This window comes from Bos taurus, chromosome 2 (genome assembly GCF_002263795.3).
Source record: "Bos taurus isolate L1 Dominette 01449 registration number 42190680 breed Hereford chromosome 2, ARS-UCD2.0, whole genome shotgun sequence".
NCBI classification, from domain to species: Eukaryota; Metazoa; Chordata; class Mammalia; order Artiodactyla; family Bovidae; genus Bos; species Bos taurus.
Window position 1 is genome coordinate 129,601,145 of NC_037329.1, and position 14,987 is coordinate 129,616,131.

Consider the following 14,987-nt stretch of genomic DNA (forward strand, 5'->3'; position numbering starts at 1 on the left):
TGACAAGTTACCAAAGCACAACTATGACTGATTCCTAGTGTAACTCAATCCAGTGACTGTAGTCACAGTCTTTGCAGGCGTTGCTAACCTGGGTCTACGGACTCCTGAGTTCCATGGACAGATTTCAGACAGGACATGGACTTGAATAGGGGAAAAAATTATGCCTTAGTTTTCACTATCTTCTATCCCAAAGTTAGAATGAATCAGGGCAATAGTCATACCTGTGCCTTTGGTTCCAATAAAAATCACAGATATTTTGGTTCCACATGATGGTGGAGGAGAAGAGAGTGAAAAAGTTGGCTTAAAGCTCAGAAAACTAAGATCATGGCATCCGGTCCCATCATGGCAAATAGGTGAGGAAGCTGTGGAAACAGTGGCTGACTTTGTTTTCTTGGGCTCCAAAATCACTGCAGATGGTAATTGCAGCCATGAAATTAAAAGACGCTTACTCCTTGGAAGGAAAGTTATGACCAACCTAGACAGCATATTAAAAAGCAGAGACATTGCTTTGCCAACAAAGGTCCGTCTAGTCAAGGCTACGGTTTTTCCAGTAGTCATGTATGGATGTGAGAGTTGGACTGTGAAGAAAGCTGAGCACCGAAGAATTGATGCTTTTGAACTGTGGTATTGGAGAAGACTCTTGAGAGTCCCTTGGACTACAAGGAGATCCAACTAGTCCATCGTAAAGGAGATCAGTCCTGGGTGTTCATTGGAAGGACTGACATTGAAGCTGAAACTCCAATACTTGGGCATCTAATGTGAAGAGCTGACTCATTGGAAAAGACTCTGATGCTGGGAAAGATTGAGGGCAGGAGGAGAAGGGGACAACAGAGGATGAGATGACTGGATGGCATCACTGACTCAATGGACATGGGTTTGGGTGGACTCCGGAAGTTGGTGATGGACAGGGAGGCCTGGCGTGCTGCGGTTTATGAGGTCGCAAAGAGCCAGACACAACTGAGTGACTGAACTGAACTGATGGTTATTGCAGGTACCCTGAAATATTGTTTATGTCACTGAAGTGACGTATAAGTCGCTCAGTTGTGTCCAACTCTTTGCGACACTTAGACTGTAGTCCGTGGAATTCTCCAGGCCAGAGTACTAGAATGGGTAGCCTTTCCTTTCTCCAGGGGATCTTCCCAACCCGGGGATCTTCCCAACCCAGGTCTCCCAAATTGCAGGCAGATTCTTTACCAGCTGAGCCACAAGGGAAGCCCAAGAATACTGCAGTGGGTAGCCTATCGCATCTCCAGTGGATCTTCCCTACCCAGAAATCAAACCAGGGTCTTCTGAATTGCAGGTGGATTCTTTACCAACTGAGCTACTAGGAAAGCCACTTTATGTCACTACAACTTTGAAATGAGAATGCCAGATCTTGTTATTTAATGCGTTAATAAAGAAACACTCTTATTATATCATGGGGCTTTTAAAAAGTATTTTGACAACTATATTTCATTATCATTTGTTTTCTTTGCAAACCTATGTATTTTATTTTGGGCATTTAAAAACACATTCTGAGGAGGAATCTATAGGTTTCACTAGATTGTCAAAGGGTCTGAAGCCCAAAAAGAGCCCTTTTGTCTTGTTATTCCCTGAATCCAGTTCTTAGCCTCAGAGAACTTCTGTATACCCACCTATAAACAGGAACAGGAATACCTATATTACAAGGTAATTGTGGGACTTCCCTGGTGGGCCATTGGCTAAGACTTTGCACTCCCAATGCAGGGAGTCTGGGTTCAATCCTTAGGCAGAGGACTGGAGCCCAAATTGCTCAGCTAAGACCCGACACAGCCAAATAAATAAATATATGTTTTTTTAAAAATACAAGATAATTATAATGTTTAAATGACATAAACCTAGTATCTAGCCTGCTGCTTAATACACATGAGGGCATCTGGGCATGTTTATTCCTTTCTTTATTTCCAGCAGTTCCTAGCTGGTGATGCAGCATAAGGCACAGGGAATCAACTCTAGAACTTCCCAGGTTCAAATCCCACTTTTGCTGTTTTATTAGCTGTGTGATCTTAGTTCTCTAAGTCTTCTTCCTCATTGTTGAACTGGGTCATTTCTTTCCAGTGGTGTTACAAGCATGAAAGATTTTATATATGTAAAATGCCCCATATAGTGCCTGGAGCAGAGGAGATTCTGAAAAATAGAAGCTACAGAGTTCCTTTGTAGTTCCAGCGGCTGAGACTCTGTGTTCCCAATGCAGGGGGCCTGGGTTCCATCCCTGGTCAGGAAATTAGATCCCACATGCCAGAACTGAGACCCAGCACAGCCAAATAAATAAATATTAAAAACAAAAAATAGAAGCTGCTCTCATCACCAACAGTCACAACAGTTTCTATCCAAAAAAAAAAGCTGGACACTGGCTAGCACATGCCCAAGTTATCCTTGCTTTGCCAGAGAACCAGCCTCATCCTCAGCTTACCCCTTAATGGTCTTAGTCACCTCTTCTAAGTGTTGGGTAAGCATCTGGGGATTTCTCCTCCTTGATTTAGCTTTTCCCCTAGTCACTCCCTCAGGATAATTCTGGAGGCAGCCTGGTACTATCCTCGTGCATAAAGTACTAGGTGGTCAGAGCCGAAATGACCTTTGGACCTTGTATGCATAGGGAAACAGTCCTATGAGAATAAAGAGATTTTTTTTTTCAAGGTTGTACAGATTTCCTTCAAGAACATAGATTAAGTTGCTATCCTTTCTAGAAATTGTTTCATCTTTTCTCTGCATCCTTCCTCCCTGAAAAAGAATGAAAGTGTAGGCATTTCAAGAAAGTGTAGGTGAATAATAATGAGGAATAATAAAAGAGCTAACTGTCACGCATTTAATCATGCCTGGCTTTGTGGAACAAAATGAAGCAGGGCAAAGGCTAACAGGGTTTTGCCAAGAGAACACACTGGTCATAGCAAACACCCTCTTCCAACAACACAGGAGACAACCCTACACATTGACATCACCAGATGGTCAATACCAAAATCAGATTGATTATTCTTTGCAGCCAAAGATGGAGAAGCTCCATACAGTCAGCAAAAACAAGACTGGGAGCTGACTGTGGCTCAGATCATGAAATCCTTATTGCAAAATTCAGACTTAAATTGAAGAAAGCAGGGAAAACCACTAGCTCATTCAGGTATGACCTAAATCAAATCCCTTACAATTATACAGTGGAAGTAAGAAACAGATTCAAGGGATTAGATCTGATAGATAGAGTGCCTGAAGAACTATGGATGGAGGTTCATAAACCTGAACAGAAAAAGAAATGCAAAAAGGCCAAATGGCTGTCTGAGGAGGCCTTACAAATAGCTGAGAAAAGAAGAGAAGAGAAAGGCAAAGGAGAAAAGGAAAGATATATCCATCTGAATGCAGAGTTCCAAAAAATAGCAAGGAGAGATAAGAAAGTCTTCCTCAGCGATCAATGCAAAGAAATAGAGGAAAACAACAGAATGGGAAAGACTAGCGATCTCTTCAAAAAAATTAGAGATACCAAGGGAACATTTCATGCAAAGATGGGCTTGATAAAGGACAGAAATGGTAGGGACCTAACAGAAGCAAAAGATATTAAAAAGAGGTGGCAATAATAGTTAGAAGAACTATACAAAAAAGATCTTCACGACCCAGATAATCACAGTAGTGTGATCACTCACCTAGAACCAGACATCCTGGAGTGTGAGGTCAGGTGGGCCTTAGGAAGTATCACTACGAACAAAGCTAGTGAAGGTGATGGAATTCCAGTTGAGCTATTTCAAATCCTAAAAGCTGATGATGTGAAAGTGCTGCACTCAATATGCCAGCAAATTTGGAAAACTCAGCAGTGGCCACAGGACTGGAAAAGGTCAGTTTTCATTCCAATCCCAAAGAAAGGCAATGCCAAAGAAAGTTCAAACTATCACACAATTGCACTCATCTCACATGCTAACAAAGAAATGCTGAAAATTCTCCAAGTTAGGCCTCAACAGTATGTGAACAGAGAACTTCTAGATATTCAAGCTGGATTTGGAAAAGCCAGAGGAACCACAGATCAAATTGCCGACATCCATTGGATCATCAAAAAAACAAGAGAATCCCAGAAAACTTCTGCTTCACTGACTACACTAAAGTCTTTGACTGTGTGGATCACAACAAACTGGAAAATTCTTAAAGAGGTGGGAATATGAGACTACCTTACCTGCCTCTTGAGGAATCTGTAAGCAGGTCAAGAAGCAATAGTTTGAACTGGACATAGAACAACAAACTGGTTCCAAATAGGCAAAGGAGTACGTCAAGGCTGTATATTATCACCCTGCTTATTTAACTTATATGCAGAGTACACCATATGAAATCCCGGGCTGGATGATCACAAGCTGGAATCAAGATTGCTGGGAGAAATATCAATAACCTCAGATGTGCAGATGATACCACCCTTATGGCAGAAAGCGAAGAGGAACTAAAGAGCCTTTTGATGAAAGTGAATGAGAAGAGTGAAAAAGCTGGCTTAAAACTCAACATTAAAAAAATGAAGATCATGGTATCTGGTCCCATCACTTCATGGCAAATAGATGGGGAAACAGTGGAAACAGTGACAGACTTTATTTTCTTGGGCTCAAATATCACAGCAGATGGTGACTTCAGCCATGAAATTAAAAGACGTTTGCTCCTTGAAAGAAAAGTTATGACCAACCTAGACAGCATATTAAAAACCAGAGACATTTGTTTGCCAACAAAAGTCCATCTCGTCAAGGCTATGGTTTTTCCAGTAGTCATGTATGGATGTGAGAGTTGGACTATAAAGAAAGCTGAGTGCCAAAGAATTGATGCTTTTGAACTGTGGTGTTGGAGAAGATTCTTGAGAGTCCCTTGGACTGCAAGGAGATCCAACCAGTCCATCCTAAAGGAGATCAGTCCTGGGTGTTCATTGGAAGGACTGATGCTGAAGCTGAAGCTCCACTACTTTGGCCACCTGATGTGAAGAACTGAGTCATTGGAAAAGACCCTGATGCTGGGAAAGATTGAAGGCAGGAGGAGAAGGGGATGAGAGAGGATGAGATGGTTGGATGGCATCACCAACTCAATGGACATGAGTTTGAGCAAGCTCCAGTAGTTGGTGGTGGACAGGGAGGTCTGGTGTGCTGCAGTGCATGGGGTCACAAAGAGTCCGACATGACTGAGAGAGTGAACTGAACTGAGCCTTGTGTTAAAAGCTGGACACACAGCCCCTCACACCAGCTTGCTCCAACCTAGGAAGCAGGTATTACTGTCCCCATCTTACAGAAGAGGACACCCCGGAGAGGGACACTTATCTTGCCCTCAGTCATACAGCGAGTGAGCAGGGCCAGGGTTTGAATCCTGAGCTGGCTCAGCAGCTGTGCTCTTTTCTGGATGACATTCCAAAGCCTCTTCTGCTTCTCACATTTACTGAGTTCCAGTGACACTGTGCTTTACACTCATGCTGTTGTCTGGCGTCAGCGCTGTGCCTGGGGGGTGGGAGACTCTCACTCCTGAAGTCTCTCACGTGTACAACACTGTGCCCTCTACCCCAAACCCCAGAGTCAAGAGCTGGTGCCAGCTGTAGTCCGTGTCTGCTCCAACCGGAACATGATTTCAAGGGGAGCCTTGGAGCTGAGTTGACCAGTGGCCTGGCCCCATGGGTACCGTTCTTTCTATCTCTCAGACAGGGCTGCATGGACCTGCTAGGGCTTCCCTGGGGACTAAGACCTTAAAGAATCTTCCTGCAATGCAGGAGATCTGGCTCAATCCCTAGGTCAGGAAGATCCCCTGGAGAAGGGAATGGCTACCCCCTCCAGTATTCTTGCCTAGAGAATTCCCTGGACAGAGGAGCCTGGCAGGCTACAGCCCATGGGGTTGTAAAGCGTCAGATGTGACTGAGCGACTATCACGTGCTATGATACCTGCTACATGGACCTGTTCATAGTGTTTGCATTATTGGGGTTGATTTGTATGTGTGCTCAGCGTGCATCCACAGCCCCCACCTTGAAAGCAGATGGGCACTCTGTGCCTTTGAAAGAAACATAATTAAGGCAATTTAGCATCTTTCTCAAGGGATGCTCTTTCTCCACATGGGAGGAAATAACTTTGGAGCTGCGTTAAAATGTTTGAAGTTTAATTCTGTGATGCTCACAGCTGGTCTAATCTAGAGGGGTGGTGGGGGAAGCATTTTTCCCCCTGGGGTGGGATATGGGGGAGCGGACACAAGAAGAGAGGGATGGGGCTTCCTTTGTGACTCTGAGAAGGTCTCTTTCCCTTTCTGAGGCTCAGTGACCACATTTGTTTTTTAGACGTAAAAATAAAACAACCACTCAGCAATAGTTTGAGGAGCAGCCTTACTGATTCAGAATCCCTGGAGACACTTAACAAGATTCACAATAGATCCTGACTCAAGCCAGGCTGGGAATTCTCTGGTTCAGAATTACAGTATCCTGGGAGACTGGTTCTAGGACATCCTATCAATACCAAAATCCATGATGCTCAGTTCAGTTCAGTTCAGTCGCTCAGTCGTGTCCAACTCTTTGCGACCCCATGGACTGCAGCATGCCAGGCTTCCCTGTCCATCACCAACTCCCGGAGCTTGCTCAAACTCATGTCCGTTGAGTCAGTGATGCCATCCAACCATCTCATCCTCTGTTGTCCCCTTTTCCTCCTTCCTTCAATCTTTCCCAGCATCAGGGTCTTTTCAAATGAGTCAGTTCTTCGCATCAGGTGGCCAAAGTATTGGAGTTTCAGCTTCAGCATCAGTCTTTCTAATGAATATTTAGGACTGATCTCCTTTAGGATGGACTGGTTGGATCTCCTTGCAGTCTAAGGGACTCTCAAGAGTCTTCTCCAACACCACAGTTCAAAAGCATCAATTCTTTGGCACTCAGCTTTCTTTATAGTCCAACTCTCACATCTATACGTAACTACTGCAAAAACCATAGCTTTGACTGGACAGGCCTTTGTTGGCAAACTAATGTCTCTGGCTTTTAATATGCTGTCTAGGTTGTTCATAGCTTTTCTTCCAAGGAGCAAGCATCTTTTAATTTCATGGCTGCAATGAAACGATGAACCACGCCATGTAGGGCCACCCAAGATGGACAGGTCATGGTGGAAAGTTCTGACAAAACATGGTCCACCGAAGGGAATGGCAAACCACTTCAGTATTCTTGCCTTGAGAACCCCATGAACAGTATGAAAAGACAGAAAGATAGGACACTGAAAGATGAACTCTCCAGGTCTGTAGGTGCTCAATATGCTACTGGAGATCAGTGGAGAAATAACTCCAGAAAGAATGAAGAGACAGAACCAAAGCAAAAACAATACCCAGGATGTGACTGGTGATGGAAGTAAAGTCTGATGCTGTAAAGAACAATATTACATAGGAATCTGGAATGTTAGGTCCATGAATCAAAGCAAATTGGAAGTAGTCAAGCAGGAGATGGCAAGAGTGAACATCAACATTTTAGGAATCAGTGAACTAAAATGGACTGGAATGGGTTAATTTAACTCAGATGACCATTATATCTCCTACTGTGGGGAAGAATCCCTTAGAACAAACAGAGGAGCCATTATAGTCAACAAAAGAGCCCGAAATGCAGTACTTGGATAGAATCTCAAAAACGACAGAATGATCCCTGTTCATTTCCAAGGCAAACCATTCAATATCACGGTAATCCAAGTCTATGCCCCGACCAGTAATGCTGAAGGGGAGTTGAACGGTTCTATGAAGACCTACAAGACCTTCTAGCACTAACACCAAGAAATGATGATGCTCAAGTCCCTTACAATTAGCCCTGCATATCCCTGGTGTGGAACCCGTTGGATAAGGAGGGTCAACTCTATCCTTTGCTTTATTGAAAATGCTTTTATTTTTTGTGTTTGTAGAATTATAGAGCCACAATTTTACATAGCTTCTCTTAAATAGTGTGGCACATGAAGCTTGCTAATGTAATGTAGCTTGCTCAAAAGCTTCATAATTAATTTTTCTCTTGTATATGCATATGTATCTTTTAAAGTTCATTGACAGTTTATTAAAACGCACAAAGACATAACAAATCCAAAAAAATCCCAAAGTACAAGTAGTGTGAAACTTAAATTTTTTATCATTTTGTGTATGTATTTCGAATACACATAAGTTATACATTTGTTAAAAGAAATGCCAACAATAAGAGGAAAATGCCAACATATAAGAGAGTAAAAGATGAAATTCCTTTGCACTCAGTCTGTTCCCCTCCCTCCTCAGCTGACTTTTAAAAAAAATATTTATTTTTATTTATTTTAGCTGTGCCAAGTCTTAGTTGCAGCACGTGGGATATAGTTCCCTGACTAGGGATCAAACTTGGGCCCCCTACATTGGGAGGAAGGAGGCTTAGCCACTGGACCACCAGGGCAGTCCCCAGCTGACCATCGTTAATAACTTGGTGTGATTCCTTCCAGGTCGCTTTGCTAGCAGTTATGTGCATTTTTAAAGTTTTGCATATACACAAACATAGTTTTGGTACATGAGTGGGATCACACCATACACTGTTCTGTAACTTACTTTTTTCACTTTAGCTTTTTTCACTCAAAGAGCTTATCACACCAATACACAGAGATCTGCCTAACTATTTTTAACTGCTTTATGGTAACTCATAAGTAGACATAATTTATTTAGCTAAAGGAATACAAAGGCTTTGAAGTCATCTTCATTTTTTTACAGTGATAAACATACATCTGTGTACACATGGGAGAGTTTATTTTTAGGATGATGCTTAGCAATGGAATTGTCAAAAGCATACTTACTCAAACTTTTGACACTTGATGCCAAATTATCTTCCAAAAAGACTACCCTTATTTGCACTTCTCTCAGTAGTGAATAGGGCTTCCCTGAAGGTTCATAACAGTAAAGAGTCTGCCTGCAATGCCAGAGACTCAGGTTCAATCCCTGGGTTGGGAAGATCCCCTGAAGAAGGGAATGGCTACTCACTTCAGTATTCTTGCCTGGAGAATTCCATGGAATTTTGAGAAGCCTGGTGGTCCACAGTCCATGGGGCTGCAAAGAGTCAGGTGTGACTGAGCACAGTAGTGAATGAGGGTCCCATTTCCCTACACCCTAGCCAACTTTGGGTATCACCAATCTTTTAAAACTTCTTCTCTGATGGGTGAAAGTCAGTTCTAATTTTACAAATTGTGTTTCAAATGAAAGTTTATAGCTGCATGGATTTCAGAGGATTTTTTTTTTTTTTAACGTTTTGAAGGGAACACCTGAGATTTTAAAAGGATGCTTGGGAATCTCAAATGGATCTGTCAAGTCATTATCCATGTCAGAAAGTTGCCTTGAATTTCAGAAACTGTCAAACTTTCTCTTTTTTTGGAGTAATTAGAGCTGATCTTTACCTGACAATTAAATTTGGAAGCATCCGTGCATTTTTTTTCTTCCAAACCACTTTGTAGAATTAAATTCTGCCTTTCAGCTTAGTTGGGGCCCAGTGGGTGTGGTATGATGGGGTTATAAAGTAATGAGACTGGTAGATGTGTGGGTTTACAGCATCAGCCCCATTTGTTTCTGCTCAGTCCAACTTTAAGAAAGAATCTGTGGGCTTCCCTGGTGGTCCAGAGGCTAAGTCTTAGAGTTCCTAAAGCAAGGGGCTGGGTTTCGATCCTTGGTTTGTTTCCTCATCTGTAAAACTGGGATAATCAAGTACCGACCTCATGATCAGTTGGGAGCTATTACGTGGAAAGTGTGCCTCAAGGCGGTGGTTAGCATCCAATGGGCCCTAGTGGGCAGCTCTTGTTTTTTTCCCAGCTCTCCCCAGGGAGCCCCAGAGAATTATTTCACCCCTCTGAGCCTCAGATAGTCCATCTGTAAAATGGGAATGACAGGGACTTCCGTGGTGGTCCAATGGCTAAGACTCTGAACTCCCAATGGATCTGAGGTTCAACCAAGAGTCAAGGAACCAGATCCCACATGCTGCATTTAAGACCCAGTGCAGCCAAATAAATAAATTTAAAAAAAAAATGGGAATGAGAGTCCAATCCTCAAACGCTGTCGTAAGATTAATTAAGGAATTATTTGAGTGCTGCATCCAGTGCCTTGACACCCTCCCAGCCTCATCTGTTTCTCTGGCCTCAGCTCTTTCTCTCATCGATGGACACGTGGAGAGGAGTGGTGTCCTGGAATTCTCTGGGAACTACAAGATTGTGGAGGGCGGCAGGACTGACTGAGGATGCTCTCTGTGTCTCTCCCTGAGTCTAAAATTGGTCCTGTGAACCTACTGGGATTCTCAGAAATAGTCCTAGTTTTTCTTCCCTCATCTTCCCCACAACCACTGCCTGCAGTCGGGCCCCATGCTTCATCCTGCCCCGTCTTCCCTTCTGCAGATCCTCATCTTCACCCACGCTTTACCCTAGTTCTGGAGGTTTCTCCATATCACACACCAAGTCTGTGTTACCAAGCCAAACGTGGGTCCACTCAATTGGGCAGTAAAACCAGTCAACTGACACGGAGTTGCTGTGAAGCCAAGTGCAGCATTCCTTGCAGAGCACCGAGCAAGGAGTCCAGGCAGCTAATGCTCCAAAGACCTGAGCCACTGATGGTTTTCAGGGAAAGGGTTTTTTCTCTCTCTCTCTCTTCAATATTTATTCATTTATTTGGCTGTGCTGGGTCTTAGTTGCAGCATGCAAACCCTTACTTGTAGCATGTGGGATGTTGTTCCCTGACCAGGGATCGAACCTGGGCCCCCTGCACTGTGAGTGCAGAGTCTTAGCCACTGGACCACCAGGGAAGTCCTAGGGAAAGGTTTTTAAATACAGAGTGAGGGAGGGAAGTTGTGGAGTGTGTGATCAGCTTGTGGACAATTCTTCTGACTGATTGGTGCTGAGGTCATCAGGAGTCAATATCATCAACCTTCTGGGGTCTACAGGCTTATGGGTAGCACGCAGTTAATCTCTTCCATCTGGTGGAGGTTTTAGTCTCTGCAAGACAGCTCAAAGGATATAGGTCAGAATATTATCTATAGCACTTGAGAAGGAACTGAAGGTTCTTGATTTGTTTAATGGCTAAACTATTATTATTCTGTCTTGCTTGACAGTTTCCCTTTGTTCTGCATTTTCTCACTTCTCTGATTAAATGTATTCTTTGGAAACCGGGGAAGGCCTAGGAAACTAAAGTTTCTCTACAAACAAGAGTCAAGTAGAGGGCATTTCAGGGGGTTGGGAGGGTTGAGGGGGTGGGGAGCCATCCCAGGAAGACTCCTTAGGGTCCTGCTTATTTACATTTGGAGTAAACCTTTCAATTCAACCACTACCTGTTCAAATAACTGATTTTTACTGAGCACATACTATGTGCCCAACAATGTGTGACTTTATAGGCATCATTTCATGTGCCCCTCACAATATAGGCAAATACTTTTATTATGCCCATTTAACACATGAGCATAGATTTAACTCATCTATGGTCATACAGCTGGTGAGTGGAGGAATGAGGTGAAAACAGAAAAACATCTATCTTTGCTTCATTGACTAAAGCCTTTGACTATGTGGATCACAACAAACCGTGGAAAATTCTTAAAGAGATGGGAATACCAGACCACCTCACCTATCTCCTGAGAAACCTATCAGTTCAGTTCAGTTCAGTCGCTCAGTCGTGTCCGACTCTTTGCGACTCCATGAATCGCAGCACGCCAGGCCTCCCTGTCCATCACCAACTCCCAGAGTTCACTCAAACTCCCGGCCATTGAGTCGGTGATGCCATCCAGCCATCTCATCCTCTGTCGTCCCCTTCTCCTTCTGCCCCCAATCCCTCCCAGCATCAGAGTCTTTTCCAATGAGTCAACTCTTCGCATGAGGTGGCCAAAGTATTGGAGTTTCAGCTTCAGCATCACATCATTCCTTCCAAAGAAATCCCAGGGCTGATGTCCTCTAGAATGGGCTGGTTGGATCTCCTTGCAGTCCAAGGGACTCTCAAGAGTCTTCTCCAACACCACTGATTCAAAAGCATTGATTCTTCAGCGCTCAGCCTTCTTCACAGTCCAACTCTCACATCCATACACGACTACTGGAAAAACCATAGCCTTGACTAGATGGACTTTAGTTGGCAAAATAATATCTCTGCTTTTTAATTTGCTATCTAGGTTGGTCATAACTTTTCTTCCAAGGAGTAAGTGTCTTTTAATTTCATGGCTGCAGTCACCACTTGCAGTGATTTTGGAGCCCCCAAAAAATAAAGTCTGACACTGTTTCCCCACCTATTTCCCATGAAGTGATGGGACCAGATGGCATGATCTTCGTTTTCTGAATGTTGAACTTTAAGCCAACTTTTCACTCTCCTCTTTCACTTTCATTAAGAGGCTTTTTAGTTCCTCTTCACTTTCTGCCATAAGGGTGGTGTCATCTGCATATCTGAGGTTATTGATATTTCTCCCGGCAATCTTGATACCAGCTTGTGCTTCCTCCAGCCCAGCGTTTCTCATGATGTACTCTGTATATAAGTAAATAAGCAGGGTGACAATATACAGCCATGACGTACTCCTTTTCCTATTTGGAACCAGTCTGTTGTTCCATGTCTGTCAGGAAGCATTTAACAGGAGGCTTCCTGTGTGCTGTTTTGGATCTGTCAGGAATTCTCTGCTCCTTATTAATTCCTGAATATTCAGGAATTAAGAGGAGAGGCAAGCCTCTCCCAGGACTGAGGAATCCAGACATTTCCTTCATTAGTGTTTCTATATGGTGATAAGTACCCTCTTCCTTCTTGTGAACCATATGGTAAAAGTGATTGTTTACAACTCTCTCTCTCTTTAATATGGATCACCTATGTTTTGTAAGTCTGGAATTTTAACCTTTATCTTTGCTGAGAATAACTACCTTGTAAGACAGTATATATGCCCACACCATGTTGATTAAAACACCTTTGCTCCATCAGAGCTCTGGTCCCCATGTCTTTCCTTCTTTCTCTCTCTCTCTTTTTCAGGCTGATCCCCTGGAGCGCAGAGGCTCTCTGAGTTCACTTTCCTGCCTGGGCTTCTAAGACCCTCTAGAGAAGGTGCTCTGCATCTTCACCCCATCGAGAGGGCGCCTGAGGCCTCTGTGAACTGAGCAAGTCCCATGTCAGGAGCTTTATTGGCTTTCTGTGTAAACCAAGGAATATCAGCCTCTCTCTCCTTTACTTGCTTATCAGTCGACTCCAGACCACCAGGTTCCGGTCCATTAAAGGACCTCAACACATGTCCAGTTCTAACTGTTGCTTCCTGACCTGCATAGAGGTTTCTCAAGAGGCAGGTCAGGTGGTCTGGTATTCCCATCTCTTGAAGAATTTTCCACAGTTTATTGTGATCCACACAGTCAAAGTCTTTGGCATGGGACATGGGATAGCTCCTCTCCGCTGTTCCTGCGCCGTCGCAGCCTGGCACTTTCAGCCATTGCCCCTGACCTCGGACGTGGGGTAGTTCCTCTTGGCTGCCGCCCCTCGGGCATGGGGTCCTCCCAGCTTCTGCCCCTGACCTTGGACGTGGGGTAGCTCCTCTCGGCCGCGCTTGTGTGCCGTCGCAGCTCCCACGCTTGTGCACTGTCGCAGCTGCCCGCGTTCAAGGAAAGGAGGGGCGGTGGCGAGGAGATATCCCTCGTCCAAGGTAAGGAGAAATCTATATGCAGGCCAATAAGCAACGATTATAACCGGACATGAAATAACGGAATGCTTCAAAATTGGGAAAGTAGTATGTCAAGACTATGTATTGTCACCCTGCTTATTTAACTTATATGCAGAGTACATCATGCAAAATGCCAGGCTGGATGAAGCACAAGCTGGAATCAAGATTGGAAAAATATCAATAACCTCAGATATGCAGATGACACCACCCTTATGGCAGAAAGCAAAGAATAACTAAAGAGCCTCTGGATGAAAGTGAAAGAGGAGAGTGAAAAACCTGGCTTACTCAACATTCAAAAAACTAAGATCATGGCATCCAGTCCCATCACTTCATGGCAAATAGATGGGGAAACAGTGGAAACAGTGGCAGACTTTATTTTCTTGGGCTCAAAAATCACTGCAGATGGTGACTGCAGCCATAAATTAAAAGATGTTTGCTCCTTGGAAGAAAAGCTATGAACAACCTAGACAGCATATTAAAAAGCAGAGACATTACTTTGCCAACAAAAGTCCATCTAGTCAAAGCTATGGTTTTTCCAGTAGTCATGTATAGATGTGAGAGTTGGACTATAAAGAAAGCTGAGCAACGAAGAATTGATGCTTTTGAACTGTGGTGTTGGAGAAGACTCTTGAGAGTCCCTTGGACTGCAAGGAGATCCAACCAGTTCATCCTAAGGGAAATCAGTCCTGAATATTCACTGGAAGGACTGATGCTAAAGCTGAAACTCCAATACTTTGGCCACGTGATGCGAAGAACTGACTCATTTGAAAAGACCCTGATGCTGGGAAAGATTGAGGGCAGGAGGAGAAGGGGACGACAGAGGACGAGATGATTGGATGGCATCACCGACTCTATGGACATGAGTTTGAGCAAGCTCTGGGAGTTGGTGATGAACAGGGAGGCCTGCTGTGCTGCAGTCCACAGGGTTGCAAAGAGTTCGACACGACTGATTGACTAAACTGAAATGAACCAGAAAATCAGCTCCTCTTGAGGGACATACTTCCATCCTCAAATAATTAAACATTTAGACCAAGTTGAATTTTGCCTTTTTTCTCCTTTCAATGGAACTGATCAGTAGATTTTGTTAAAATGCCTAATCTGGCCCCAGCCCCAAGTCAGCCCTGCTGGAAGTGAGGAAAATGCGCCCTCTTTTTTGCCAATGACTAACTCTCCAACCCAGCCTGTAGAAGGTTCAGAGAAGTAGGAAGTTATCCTAAACCACAATCTTTCCTCAGAAATTTCTTCCCTCCATGAAAAATCCTGAGGACCTGATGATGATAGAAGGAGTGAAAGGTGTTCAGATTTAACAAACACTCAAGAAGTGCCTCGGAGAAGGCAATGGCACCCCACTCCAGTCCTCTTGCCTGGAAAATCCCAGGGACGGGGGAGCCTGGT

General features: G+C 43.8%; 1 non-coding gene across 1 annotated transcript; it reads right to left on the reverse strand.

Moving 5' to 3' along the window:
- Window positions 1-10,660: 10,660 nt before the first annotated feature.
- On the reverse strand, window positions 10,661-10,733 carry TRNAV-CAC (transfer RNA valine (anticodon CAC)). Its single transcript has one exon. It is a non-coding gene; the product is annotated as a tRNA-Val (tRNA).
- Between the last annotated feature and the right edge of the window lie 4,254 nt (window positions 10,734-14,987).